Source organism: Chinchilla lanigera, unplaced genomic scaffold (assembly GCF_000276665.1).
Source record: "Chinchilla lanigera isolate Chin_1 unplaced genomic scaffold, ChiLan1.0 scaffold00002, whole genome shotgun sequence".
In the NCBI taxonomy this organism is placed as follows: Eukaryota; Metazoa; Chordata; class Mammalia; order Rodentia; family Chinchillidae; genus Chinchilla; species Chinchilla lanigera.
In genome coordinates, this window is record NW_004955403.1 from 23020325 (window position 1) to 23034997 (window position 14673).

The 14673-nt window shown below is 41.8% G+C and overlaps 2 pseudogenes; one reads left to right on the forward strand and one right to left on the reverse strand.

Moving 5' to 3' along the window:
- The first annotated feature begins 1412 nt into the window (after positions 1–1412).
- Positions 1413–2346, forward strand: LOC102020868 (annotated as a pseudogene).
- Positions 2347–12976: 10630 nt separating this feature from the next.
- LOC102020513 lies at positions 12977–13293 on the reverse strand (annotated as a pseudogene).
- Positions 13294–14673: the final 1380 nt, after the last annotated feature.

The window sequence follows — 14673 nt, forward strand, 5'->3', positions numbered from 1 at the left end:
CAGTGAAAACACCACAATCTCTTTCTTTTGGAGTGTTGGTTCACACCTTTAATCCCAGTTACTTAAGCAGCCCAGGCATGAGAATTGCTTGGGCCCATGGCTTTCGGCCAGCCAGGAAACTTTAATGTGACCCCGTTTCAAAACTAAACACAGAGAAAGCAGAAGTCCAAAAAGCAGTGTTCTCCACCCTTGAGCTGCCAGCTTCTGCAGCTCTTTAGTCAAGTCCCGTTAGAATATGTGATTTTGGTTCAGGATTTGGGTGAAGGATTTAGTTCAGGATTTAAGAGTCTTGGACCTTTTTTCTTCGGTATTTAAGGATTTTTTGGAAAGATTTGGGTTCCGAATGAAAGTTTAGAGTTGGAAGGAGCAGATATTTTGCAAACAGCTGAAGAACTGACCAATTAAGTGAGGCTGATGCCCCGCTGGGCCAACCACGGAGCCAGGATGGTGCAGGAACTGAGCGCCCTGCCCAGCAGACATCAATGCCTGGCCCAACCCAGGCCGAGCCAGGATGCCTGGAAATGAGTGCTCTGCTCCCAGTCCCTGGTCCACCACAGCACAGAGGAGCAGAGGTGACCAAAGAGACCAACACCCAGGAGGAGTGTGTTGCTTCAGGATGCAGCAATACCCTACCATGAACTCTAAGTGAGAGACAGCCTTGGAAGTTAGGTTTGGGAGGGTGACAGCTAAATAGGTTATCTGCTGGGATCCCCTGGGAGGTCTGAGTACAGACCAGAAAGGTCACGGGGCCTGTATTATGTTTTGGGAGGCTGGGTTTTGTAGAAGTAGTAGTTGGGGGAGGGGAGAAGTCTTGAAGAAGAAGGCATTTAATATTATGTTTGCACTGTGACACTACTGCCTACATCCTGCAGAAACTAGTGGCCTGAAGTACTATAGCTCAATACAAGGATGGTCTAAATGTCTTCACTAAATCATAGTCCAATCTTTGTTTTGGTTAAGGGCTGTTCATGAGTGACTCCTAGGGTTTGTCAATACCCCATTGAATTTTGATGTTACTTTTATCACTGAATTTACTACTGTAACCAAGGTAACATACTAGTGGTTTTCTCTCTATGCCAATATCTGAATTGCCGGTGTTTTATAAACAATACTGTGGCTTGCTTCTAGGGAATGGGGCACCAGGCAAAGAATTTGCGAACCTCAGCACAAAAACAAACAAGCCAAAAACAGAAACATGAACAGGTGTCTTAGTTACTCATTTCTAAGACAAAATACCTACACCCAAAGTTAAAGGGTGAAAGATTTATGTAGCTCAGTTTTTAGAGATTTTGGTCCATAATCAACTGACTCCAAGGCAGGGTGGCACGTGGCAGAGGGGCAACCTTTCAAGGTGGCAGAAGACAGTAGAAGCAACAAGGGACCTTAACAGCATCTTTCTGCCCCTTTTATACTCTATCTTGGAGGACAGCAACATCCTCTCCCTCATCTCCAGGAAGAAGCAGTACAGTGTCCCCATGGACCATGGGTTCTGCATCAAGCTAAACAGGGTCAGGAATGAGAATAAGGAGCTGAGGCTGCTGTATGCCAAGGTCAAGCAGAGCTGTGTGTGCTGGATGACAGCATTCAGGCTCCTCAAGTATGGAGTGCTCCTATCCCAGAACTGCCATATCCTGCAGGAGAGGGAAGCCATGCTGTCTTTCTTCTCCACGCCAGTTCTCCAAGAACTCACTGGTGCCAAGGAATTTTTCTGGGTGGACAGAAAGAGTGACAGAGAAAGCAGCTGAAGCCCAGAGCACTGCCCTGGAAGAGGGCCACCGCGCCTGCAGGAAGTGAAGCACACAGATGAATATTCTGGAAAGTCAAAGTCCCCTTCACCCTTCCACCCACAGTACAGTGATTCACAGGATGCAGCACTCCTTCCCTGGCAGGATCTCCAGGGAGGAATCGCATAGGATTAATAAGCAGCAGGGTCTTATGGAGGGGCTCTTTCTCCTCAGTGACCGAGTAACCCAAAGGCCTTTGTCCTCATACTGTGTCATTAGCAGAAAACTAAAACTAGGCTGGTCATGGTGGCGCATGCCTGTAATCCCAGCACTCAGGAGGCTGAGGCAGAAGGATCATTGCGAGTTCAAGGCCAGCCTGAATTGCATAGCAAGACCCTGTCTGAAGACAAACAAATGAACAAACAAACAAAAGATTAAAAGTTTCCAGATCTTACCTTGCAAGGATGACAGGCAGACCTTCTTCAGCCTAGACCATGGAAATGCCAAGTTCTTCAACCTGATCTAGCTGGTCGACTTCTACCAGCTCAACAAGGGTATGCTGCCTTACAAAATGAAACATCACTGCAACTGCCTGGCCTTATGACCTTAGATACCTGCCTGGTTACACTGCAGGAGGCCAACACTGGACAGAGGAGAGGAGGACACCACCAACCCATATCTTGGGACTTGTGTGGTGACACACATTCATGCAGTGCCACCAACCAAGAGTGACTAGTTTGGTGACTTCACAGTAACGTGCTGGTTGTGGACCCCAACAACCCCCTGCACCCCAGCTGCTTTGGGGAGGAGTTGAGTAGTCCCACACAAACTCAGAAGAAACAGGAACGAGCATCTTGGCAGGGGCCCTTCAGAAGGAGATAGAGCGGAGGAAGTGGAAGCAACCTTTTGCTCTGGAATAATGTTGACGATTAAAACTGCTATGTTTACTTTTTTTGTTTTGACCACTTTTGCGCTCCTCCTTTTGTTGTCAGTATTGTACTCAGCCTATGGCAGGAGGGGATGTGCCTTTTCCACATGTGTGAGACAGAAAGTACTTTCAATTGGCAGACTTCAGGCTGAAAAGGGTCCCCACAGTTGCCCAGGGGGTGGCCCACACATCCTGCAGGCTGTCACCATGTGGATTTGGCTCCCAAATTACAAATCAGCCTTTTTTTAAAAAAATAAAAGGTGTTAGCTGTGGTCAGCACCTGGCCCTTCTTGTGGACACAATCTTTCCACCACAGTCTGGGTCACTGCTGTGCACATACGTCTGATCCTTTTGTCCTTAGATGTCTAATTCTGTGTGGCGCTGGAGATATCACACCATTGGGAAACGTGTGGTCCCCACACAGCACAGGACCTGCTGCTAGGGGATGCAGGCCTAACCCTGTGTCTCCACGGGCCCTGCAGTGGCCCTCATCCTTTTGTGATGGTCTCCCCAGGGGTTCAAGGATCTGAAAAGAAACTGGTACCTTGTTGGCTAGGTGCTGCATCCTGTGGGCTGCTGTGATAAGAAAGTCCAGGAAACACGGCCTGGAGCTCAGGACCAGGCTGGCACTTGAAGGCCTCTGCTTGGTGGCCCCTGTGTCACAGCCAGCACCTCCTCCTCTGCAGGCTTCTGTTCGTGGGCACTGAGACAGGTTGAGGACTCTGGGCTCCTTTGTCATGTCCCCTTAGCTGAGTTGCCAGGCGTGAGGGTGACTGACAGGACCCCCTGCACAAGCAGATGATTACTGTTCTGGGCAGAACTCTGTCCTTGCCCTTGGCCACACCTGACTGGTTCCTGTGGCAGCCCGCACTGATCAGCTGACTCTGCCCCTGACCTGCTCTCCAGCCCCACTTCGCTTCCCCATGTCCTCCTGGTGACAGTGACATGCACAGTTCAGGACTGGTGACAGACCAGTCACCAGTGAGTCTCTGGTGTGGAAACACTGTATCTCAGTTTGCAGCCCACACTCCAGTTATGTCTGTGAAACATCTATATATGCAAGTGAAGAATCTTTTTGCAAAACGTGCTTTTGACCATCTGTGCTCCATGGCATTTTTTTTTTTTCCTTTCACAGCCACTTAATTGTCCCAACTGTTCACTCTGAGCTCATCTTCAAGATCGTGCCTGGTAGCACCTGTACGTCCACCAGTCTGTGTGTTAAGGACGGGGATGTCAGTGTTGCCATTGCACCATTTTTCACTGATGGAAGCAAAAATATTTTTAAAAATTCTAGGATATTGTTTTTCTGTTTGCAGAGCCCAGTCTCCACAGTGCCTAGCCTTTTACACCAATGCTGTAGACAGCTGGGATGTGCAATACTTCTAGATATGAACAGATGTTTTATTTAAAAGGTGATAATAGCTTGACTCTAATTCATGGTTTTGTGTGTGGCTGATTGATGTCCTCTTTTGTACCCCAGCCCAAGTGATGTCCCACACCCCTTGCTTGCTGGCCATCTTGCGCGAGTGATTAGGAATTCAATATGACAACAGCTTGTCCCTGGGGCTGTGGGTGTCCAGCCCCGTGGCAAGGATGGGTTGACATTGGACTTTTATTTTTGTTTTGACATGAATGTAAAGGGGACAGCTCAGGGTTGTTTTGGAACCTGTTGACTTTTGTCTCTCTACCTGTGCTTTTTCTAAATGAAAACTCCATGTAGCAACCTGAACTATGTTGAGAAGGAAAATGCCAAATGCTTTAGGTATTAGCAGCTCATAGGGAAGCGCCATCAATAGGTGTTAGAATTTCAGAACATGTTTTTATTTGCTAACGCTGGAAGACACATGTGCCTCAGCTTAGCTGTTTGGTCTTCTTTCTGCACTTAATACTTGACCATCTGTATGACCGCTATGCCTGTGTGGGGCTGGGATGAGCTCATCGTAGATTTGTGATCTGGTAGTGCAAGCTACAGTGACCATACAGTGGCCTGACGTGTATGTGTTTTTGGGGAATGCAGAAGGTGTTGATTCTGATACAAAATTTTTACTCTGTGTGCTTTGCTTGATTCTGTACATAGCTGTTTGGCTTGTGAAGCTAATTGTAAACTTTCAGGTATTTTTGTACAACTAAGGGACTGATGTTCTGTTTCTTATAATTAGAAATAACAATGAATACAGTGTTAAAAAAATGCTCCAAACTCTCCTGGCCTTTCAGGTTTATGTTTACAATCTGTTATAATTCTGATGGGTTTTCCTTTGTGGATGACTCATTGCTTTTCTCTAACTCCTTTTAAGATTCTGTTCTTTTCTTAGACTTCCAGGATTTTGACTATGATGTGTCTCTTGTGATTGTGGCTATTTGGGGTTCTATATGCTTCATTTATCTGTATGTTAAATTCTTTTACCTTATTTGGAAAGTTTCTAGCTATTATTTCCATAAACAGGCTTTATATGCTATTATTTGTGCTATCTTCTGATTTTTCACTAATTCCAGTTCATCTTAAATGAGTCATCTTTGCATCATCAAGAAGCTGTTGGACCCATTTTCATGTTCTTGTTGGGGTACTTGTTTTCTTGTTTTGTTTTTTTTCAGTTCCAGGAATCGAACTCACAACCTTGCACTTGCCAGGCAGGCACTGTGCCACTGAGCTAAATCCCCAGCCCCTGTTTTCTCGTTTTGAGAGAGCATCTTGCTATGTGGTTCAGGCTGCCCTGAAACTCATTATGTAGCCCAGGCTGGCCTCAAACTCATAGTGATCCTTCCATCTCAGCCTCCCAAGTGCTGGGATTATAGGCATGGGCAATCACGACCAGATCTCATGTTCTTATATTTTTAAGTTATCACTCATTAATTGGTCACTGAAAATAGCCCTGTCTTCTAATTCTGAGAATCTGTCCTCACAGTGGACCTAGTGTTGCATTGGGTGGGGATTCTCTGAGTGACCGTCCGCATCTCTTTGGGTCCTTGCCCTCACTTTGGGGAAGAATGGAGAAGTGGGCCTGTTAGCAAGAAATGGGGGAGTCAGGACTGGTGAAGTGTGGCAAATGCAGAGAAAGCAGGAGAGCTGTCTTAGCCGCAGACTGGTGCTGCAAGATAGGGAGCATCCTGCTCGGAAGGGCCCAGTGAGTGCGAGATGTACTTCATAATTATCAGGAAAACTGGGTTCTGAAAATCACTGCTTCACTGATTGGTGGTCTAGGCCAATCCAGATCTTAGCCTTTGTTTCTGGGAAGAGGACAAGGTCAGCATATGTAAGTATGAGTAACACTTTCATAAGGATACAGTAGAGAACATTTTCTCAAGTACAAGGTACACAGATAAGCATGTGATGTTCTTACAAAGGTCAGCCACAGATAAGCATTGCAATCATCAGGCACAGATAAACATGTGATGATTTTTTCGATGTTAGTCATCTGTGTTTTGTTCTTGGTTTTTGTTTGTGTCCTTCTAATCTGCCCCTATGATACTTCGTTGGTTTTTTGGGGGTTTTGAGGGGATGGGTACTGGGCATTGAACTCAGGACCTTGGGCTTGCCAGGCAGGTTCTGTGCCAGTGAGCTATATCCCCAGCACCCTTGATACTTTCAATAAAATTTTTAATCTCCCAACATTATATTTTGAGTTCTTTTATGGACTCTAATCTTATTTATATTCTGGTTATGTATATTTTGCATCATTTTGCTTATGTCTTTTATGTTTTTATTAGTGTTATCTTTATACTCACTGGTGATTTTAATTGGCTCAATATCATATTACTTATATATTCTGTGAGACTGCCCTTTGCCTTATTGAACTGTTTTGTTATCTCCCCATGATACCATTTCAAATAATCGGGTGTGAGGCTTCTTTTGGTTTCTTCCCCTTACATGCCCCACCAATCAGCTTGAGGGAAGCTTGGATTTTTGGGAGGCATTTTGTTGGCTTATTTTCTTATGTTTCCAATTTTGTTGTGTACTGAGGCAAGTTTATTGCAGTGGCAAGTTTTGTTTCTCATATGGAAAGCTCTTTAATTAGCATCTACTTTTCAATGGTGTCCTCTGGGCATGGCAAACCTCCTGGCCCTTACTTCTGTCCCAGGATCCAGCTACCTCCATTTTCTTGAGATGGGAGGTTGTAGAGTGTTTGACCCCATCTCCAGTTCTCCCAGAATGGGCCATGATGTTGATAATGACCCTTAGGCAATCTAGATATTGCCATCTCAAGAAAACTGTTTAATAACAGCATCTATGATACCTTGGCTATAGAAATAAAATGATCTTCAATTATAGCATTAAATACAAGTGAGTATTGACAAATCCTATGGACCAATAAAATAGTATTCTTGTCCATAAAAAGAGATCTGTAATTATAGTATGAACATGAAGACAGACCAAATACAGACCTACTATCAGCCAACAGTAAATACCTACTAAATGGAACTTTACGTCGGCTAACATAGATCAGTATTGAACAGCAATAGCATAAAGTTAACTATTTATCTAGAGAGTCATAAAGCTTGATAGTTATACTAGTAAAGGTGGAGGGGGTAGAAAACCAGAGAATGAAAAAAGCAAAATTAGAAAAAGTAACTGGTGGGGTATGAGAAGAAGGTGAGAAAGATAGTGGGTCATAACAGGAGTAAAAGGAAATTAAGAATGATACAGAATAGTACAGAAAGCATAAATAAGAAAATGAAGAAAACAGAAAAAAAGCAAACACAGGAGATGAATAAAAAAGGAAGATTTTTAAAAGGTTGGTAGAGAGTAAGATAAAAAGCAAAGGAAACTAATACAGCATAGGAAAAATCAAAAAACAATTATGTCAAAGAATCAATTCTTGTGTTACTGAATGAGTGGTTTCTTTCCATGAACTACTGACTTGGAATCCAGCCAGTCACGATTTTCTATGCCTACCTTTAGGGCCTGTGGTTCTTGGAGATGTCTTTGTGCTCCAGAGGCTGCTCTGTTTATCCTGCCCCTGGCTGTGGGTACCATTCAAGGTAAGGCATGTGCTTGCTCTCTTGGTAGATGGGGAATGCAATCAAGCCTCTGTTCTCTGATGGCTTTAAGGTGGGGTTTGAGTGAACTGTTGGATTTAATTTTGGCAGTTGTGGGGTCTACTTGCTCCCTCTTGTCCCTGGGTATTGTCTTCATTCAGGCTTGTATTGGTTAGTTAGTCTTCACCTCTGCTGGGCTGCGCTCCACTGGGAGTGGGGTTCCTCTCCTCTCTGCTCTCAGTTAGGGGCAGGGCACCACCCCCCTGTTGTGAGTCTGCGCTTATATGTGGGGGTGGGGGCCTCACTTCTCACATAGGGAGAGGGCACTGCTCTGGTAGACATGCCTGCAGCTCCTCCAGGGTGGGTCAACACTTTCAGGTGCGTGGGGGCTCCCAGTCTCTTCTCTCCTGGGTGCAGGTCGCTGTGCCTCTTGAACTGGTCTGCTCCTGTGTGTATGTGTGTGTGTGTGTGTGTGTACATGCGTGCATGTGTGCCTGTGTGTGTACGTGCATGCATGTGTGCTTGTGTGTGTGCGTGTGAGCTCCACCCTGGTTCTGCTCTCTCTTGTGGAGGTTTTACTTTTGATATTTAACAAAACCAAGTAAAAAGCAACTTGTCTACTAGAAATTCTTTCTTGGCCAGGCATGGTAGTGCACGCCTGTAATCACAGCATTTGGAAGGATGAGGCAGGAGCATTGCTGCGAGTTCAAGGCCAGCCTGAGCTACAAAGTGAGTTCAAGCACAGCCTGAATTACATAGGGAAATCCTGTCTCAAAAGACCAAAAAAATTGTTTCTTAGCAGGGATATAGAAAATAAAATGTGAGTTTTGCTGAGATGAAGCCGTTGTTAGGGTTTTTGATGCCCTTTGTGAGTCTACTATATTTCATAGTCAGCAGTGTATATAACTATAAGTATCAGATTATGCTTACTTTAAGGGTAGTAAATGCTGTGGTAAAATTCAAAGTATTATAGAAACATAGCTGAGAAAGACAATCCCTAGCTGAGGACTGTCTGCGTATACATGGGCAGATTCTTCCAGGCTCATCAGTTGTCAGCCACGGGCAATTGAGCCCTTAGGACATATTTAGTTATTTCCAAGGACATTTTTTGTTGTCCAAATCAGGGAAGAGTTTGCTACTGGCATCTTGTTAGAACTAAGATGCTCCTCTGTATCCTAAAATGCACAGGACAGTCCTCACCAGAAGGATGATCCACACTCAAATCTGCACAGCTCAGGGTTGAGGAACTCTGGAGTAGACACAGGTACTGTATTATAGTTTATCAGGAAACATGATAATGATCTACAGGAAAATCTTCCAACTGCGCAGTCATTGTGCATAGGAAACCACTTTATTTCTTTTAATGGATGCAAACTATTTTATGATGTGACTGACCCCCAACTTTTACCCAGGCCCTTGCTGGTGGCTATTTGGGCTCTGTTGCATTTCTGTGTTAAAAGCAGAACTACAGTGAAGACCTGAAGGTGTTCATCTCTGTGCCCCTCAGGGGAGGTTTCTTGAGTCACACTCCATTCTGCTGGTGTGTCCCCCAAAAGAGTGTGATGATTGTCAAAGTGATCTTCCCTCCTTCCTTTTCTCTTTTTTAGCTTAACAATTATTTTCTTTTTCATTAGATTTTATTGGTACTTTTCACATATACATAATGACCAAGTTCATCATAGAGAATTTGTACCTGTACAGGATATAACTTGATTTTTTCTCATTCCCCTACTCTCCCTCAACCCCTCCTCCCCTCCCCATTAATGAAAGCTTTGTTTCTATTCTTCACTTCTATTCTCATCTTTTAAGCTTTTCCCTTCTTTCCTATCCCTTTTTCCTCTCCTTTATTCCCATGGCCATTTGAACATTTTCTTCCTATTTCCCAGTACCTATTATACATTTTAGTCCTTCCTTATACTTTCGGTTTCTCATATCACAGAAACAGTGCAGTATTTACCCATGTGTCCAATTTATTTCACTTAACAGTGTGGTCTCAAGGTGCATCCATTTTCCTAGAAATGTCTCAAGCTTAACCTTCTATATGGCAGAGTAGTACTCCATTGTATAAAACACCACATCCTCTTTATCCATTCACCAGTTGATGCATATTTGGTCTGTGCCCAAGATTTGGCTATTGCAAACTGTGTTGCTATAAACATGGTGTGCATGTATTGCTGTGCTATGATGCTTTTCTTTTGGATAGATACCAAGAAGGGGAATAGCTGCGTCAAATGGAACCTCTAAACCTAGTTTTTTGAGGAATCTTCACACTGATTTCCACAGTGGTTGCACTCCCACCAACAGTGGAGAAAGATTCTTTTTTTTCCCTACAGCTCTGCCAGCATTTGTTATTGGTTGATTTCTTTTTTTTCTTTTTGAGACAGGGTTTTGCTATGCACTTCAGGCTGGCCTTGAACTCACTTTGTAGCCCAGGCTGGCCTCAAACTCACAGGGATCCGCCTGCCTCAGCCTCCCAAGTGCTGGGACTACAGGAGTGACCCATCACACCTGGCTTGATTCTTTGATAGTAGCCATTCTTTCTGGAGTGAGACGGAATCTCAACATTGTTTTAATTTTCATCCCTCCGGGCTGAGGCAGGAGGATTGTTGTGAGTTCAAGGTCAGCCTGGGCTACAATGTGAGCTCAAGACCTGCCTGAACTGCATAGCAAGACCCTGTCTCAAAAAAGACAAGAAAAATTTGCATCTCTTGAATGACTAGTGATGTTGAACATTTTTTCATATTTTTATTTTCTGTTTGTAGTTCTTCATCTGAGGAGTGTGTGTGCATCTCAGATGGCCATTTTTGGACTGAGTCTTTAAATTTGGTGGGAGAGGTTTGAATTTTTTTTCTTTCTTTATATGTTCTCAGTAGTAATCCTTTGTCTGAGAAACAGCTGACAAATTTTTCTCCCAGTGTGTGGGTTGTCTCTTCACTCTGTTGGTGGTTTCTCTTGCTATACAAAAGCTTTTTAATAAGATGAAATCCCAGTTAATATTTTGCCATAGTTCCTGTGCAATTGGGATTTTGTTTCTAAAATCTTTGCCTACACCACTGTCTTCAAGAGTTCTTATGCTATCTTCCAGCAGGCTTAGTGTTTCTGTTTTAATATTTAGATCTTCGATCCATTTCAAATCTAGTTTAGTGCATGGTGAAAGATATGGGTCCAGTTTTAATCTTTGGCATGTGCAAAGCCAGTTTTTACATCATTTATTAAAGAGGCTGTCTTCCAGTGAAGGTGTTTGACACCTTTGTCAAAGATAAGGGGGCTAAGTATGTCTGGAGTTACTTCTGCATCTTTTACTCTGTTGCATTGATTGTTGGGTCTGGTTTTTTTTGCCAGTAACAGGCTGTTTTTATCACAGTATCTTCATAGTATAATTTCAAGTCAGGAATCATGGTGCTCCCTGCCTTGCCTTTGTTGCCCAGAATTGCCCTTGGTATTCTAGGTCTCTTCTGGTTTCAAATGAATTTTAGAATTGTTTTCTCTAATTCTGTGAGATATGCTGTTGGAATTTTGATCAGGATTGCATTGAATCTGTATAATAATTTTGGAAGTGTGGCCATTTCCACTATATTGGTCCTTCCTACCCAAAAGCAAGGGATATCTTTCCATTTTCTGATGTCCTCTTCAATCTCCTTTCTCAGAGTACTGTAGTTTACAATGTAGAGGTCTTTTACTTCCTTTGTTAGATTGATTCGTAGGTATTTCATTGTTTTGGGTGCTACTGTGAAAGGTGTTGTTTCCCAAATTTCTCTCTCAGTGAGTTTGTTATTCATGTACCGAGGGGCTGTTGATTTTTGATTGTTGACTTTGTATCAAGCTACACTACTGATTTTCCTTAGTAAAGCTAGAAGTGTTTTGGTGGAGTTTTGGGGGTCTTCTATGTAGAGTATCATGCCATCCATAATAACGACAATTTAATTTCTTCCTTTCCTATGATTATTCATTTTATGTCTTTGTCTTGGCTAAGTGCTCTGGCTAAAGTTTCCAGAATTACATTGAATAAGAGTGGTGACAATGGACATTCTTGTTCCTGATTGTACAGTGAAGACTTTCAGTTTTTTTCTATTTAGTATGATGTTGGCTGTTGGGTTGTCATAGATGGCTTTTACTGGATTGAGATAAAGACCATCTATTCCAATTTTCTGTAGGGTTTTTGTCATGAATGGGTGTTGAACTTTGTCAAAAGCTTTTTAGCATCTATTAAGATGAACATATTTTTTTTATCCATGGTTCTGTTAATATGGTGTATTATGTTTATTGATTTGTGTATGTTGAATCATTCTTGCATTTATGGGATGTATCCTACTTGGTCGTGGTGTGTAATCTTCTTGATGATTTGCTGCATTCTGTTTGCCAGATTTTTGCATCTGTATTAATTAGGGAGTTTGGCCTGTAGTTCTCTTTCTTAGTTAGGTCCTTCTCTTGTTTTGGTGTCAGGGTAATGCTTGCTTCCAGGAATGGAATGAATTTGGGAGTATTGCTTCCCTTTCAATTTCATTAAAGAGTTTGAGAAGTAGTAGTGTTAGGTCTTCTCTAAATTTCTTGTAGAATTCAGCAGTTAATCTCTCAGGGTCTGGGCTTTCCTTTATTGGTAGGTTTGTCATTATCTCCTCAGTCTCCTACATTGATACCTATTTATTTAGAATTTTTATATTTTCCTGATTCAGCTTTAGTAATTCATCTATAACTAAGAATCTGTCCATTTACTTTGCATTTTCTATTTTATTAGAATACAACTTCTTGGTTTTTTGTGAGAAATGTTAAATATGCTTTCTTTGGTATTATACATATACCACACTAAAATGCCTTTCCTTAAGCAAAAGTCAGCGCTTTTTTAAATACGGGGAATTCTAATTAAATTGGAATAGTCAAGACCAAAAGTACAGACATTGCTTTCTTGTCTTCAGCCATTGCTTTTAACAGGCTCATAAACACAAACTCAAACAGGGGAATCTTGCTTGGTTTTGAGACAATGAGGGATTTCATTTAAGCATAGTCACAGAACCAATTATATAGATCTAAATATAAAACTAACCTTCAGTAAGTTTTGAGATGACATTCTCAATCTTTGTGAAAGTTGAACATTACTAATCAAGTCCAACCATATATTTGGAAAGGGGAAACAGTGATAGTATTTACTGAACTGAAATTACTATCAAAACTTGGACAAAAAATGATATCCATTTAACTACAAGCCAATTTTACTTAAATCAGGACTGTCCTACAAAAATATTCTGTCAGGCCACTCATGATCTGAATTCTGATGTATGAGATCTATTAAGTTATGGTACACATAAAAAAGCCATGAGACATTTCTGTTCTGTAATAAATAAGGCAGTGACTATTACTCATTCATAGCCTTTTTGAGGTAAGCAATTAAGTCTGCCCTTTCTCCCTTCTTTTTGATGCCAGCGAAGATCATTTTTGTTCCAGGGATGTACTTCTTGGGATTCTCCAAATACTCCATCAATGTATCCTCTCCCCAGGGCATGGTTTTGTTCTTGTTGGCATCTGTGTAGGAGAATCCAACAGCCTGACCTGTCTTCCGCCCAAAGAGACCATGGAACTTTGGCCTGGTCTTGTGCTTGCCTCCCTTCTCAACAGTGTGGCACCGGGCACACTTCTGTACTTTCTGTTCTTGCCTTTCTCAACATCACCCATTTTTAAACCTGCTGAAGCTTCTGTGCCAGGTGGTCACTGCTCTTTCCTCGTTACCACAAGGAAGGCTTGAGTTCAGAAGCCAGATGTCCCGCTCTCTAGAATATAACTTCTTAAAGTCAGTAAAGATGATCTTCTGGATTTCTGCAGGTCTGTTGTGATTTCACGCTTTTCATTTCTAATTTTATGGATTTGAGTCTTGCCTTTCTTTTTCTTTTCTTTTTTAGGGCAAGGTTTGTCAATTTTATTTAATCTTTTGAACAATTCATTGATTCTTGGTACTGTTTTGTTAGTCTCCACTGCTTTAATTTATATTTTGAGCTTTATAATTTCCTTCCTCATATGAGCTTTGGGCTTGGCTTGCTGGTTTTTTTTTTTCCTAGAAACTTGAGGTTGCACATTAAGTTGTTTATTTGAGATTGCTCTGTTTTCCTGATATGGGTATTTCACTGCTATAAATTTCCCTCTTAGGATTGCTTTCATTGTGTCTCATAAGTCCCAGTATATTGTATTGCATTATTGTTTAATTGTAGAAACTGTCTAATTTCTTGTTTAATTTCATTTGTGATCCATTGGTTGTTCAGGAGGGTGTTATTTAATTTCCATGTTCTTATGAAGTTCTTGTGGTTTCTTTCTTTTGCCATTGATTTCCAATTTCATCACACTACAGTCTGATCACACGCATGGGTTAACTTCAACTCCTTTACATTTACTTAAGCTTGTTCTAGAGCTAGTATGTGTTCTACTTTGGTGGATATCCCATATGTATCTGACAAGAATGTGTATTCTGAATCTGTGGGGTAGACTACTCTGTAGACATTTACTAAGTCCACTTGTTCAAAAGTTTGGTTCAGTTCTAATATTTATTTGTTCAATTTTTGTCTAGTTGATCTATTTGTGGCAGTGGGGTATTGAGTTCCTCCAATAGAACTGTACTAGTGCTTATTTGATTTTTCATGTCTGTTAAGATTTGTTTTAGATAGTTGGGTGCACTGCTATTTGTTGCATATATATTTGTGATTGCTATCTCTTCCTCTTTGATTGTTCCCATTAACAAGAATGTAGTGACCTTTTTTGTCTCTCTTCATCAATCTTGGCTTTAATCCATTTTGTCTACAGTAGCTACCCCTGGATTTTCTGGGTTTCTGTCACATGGAGTATTGTTTTCAATCTTTTGACTTTCAGTCTGTGAATTTCCTTTTGAATTAAATATATTTCTTGTATGCAGCATATTGTTGGATCTTGCCTTCTCATCCATATATCAGTCTCTTTCTTTTGATTGGTGAATTGAGACCATTTACACTGATGGTTATAACTGATATGTATTCACTTATTTTCATATTATTTTCCTGTTGTTGTCTCCCCTTTATCCCCCTCTGTTTG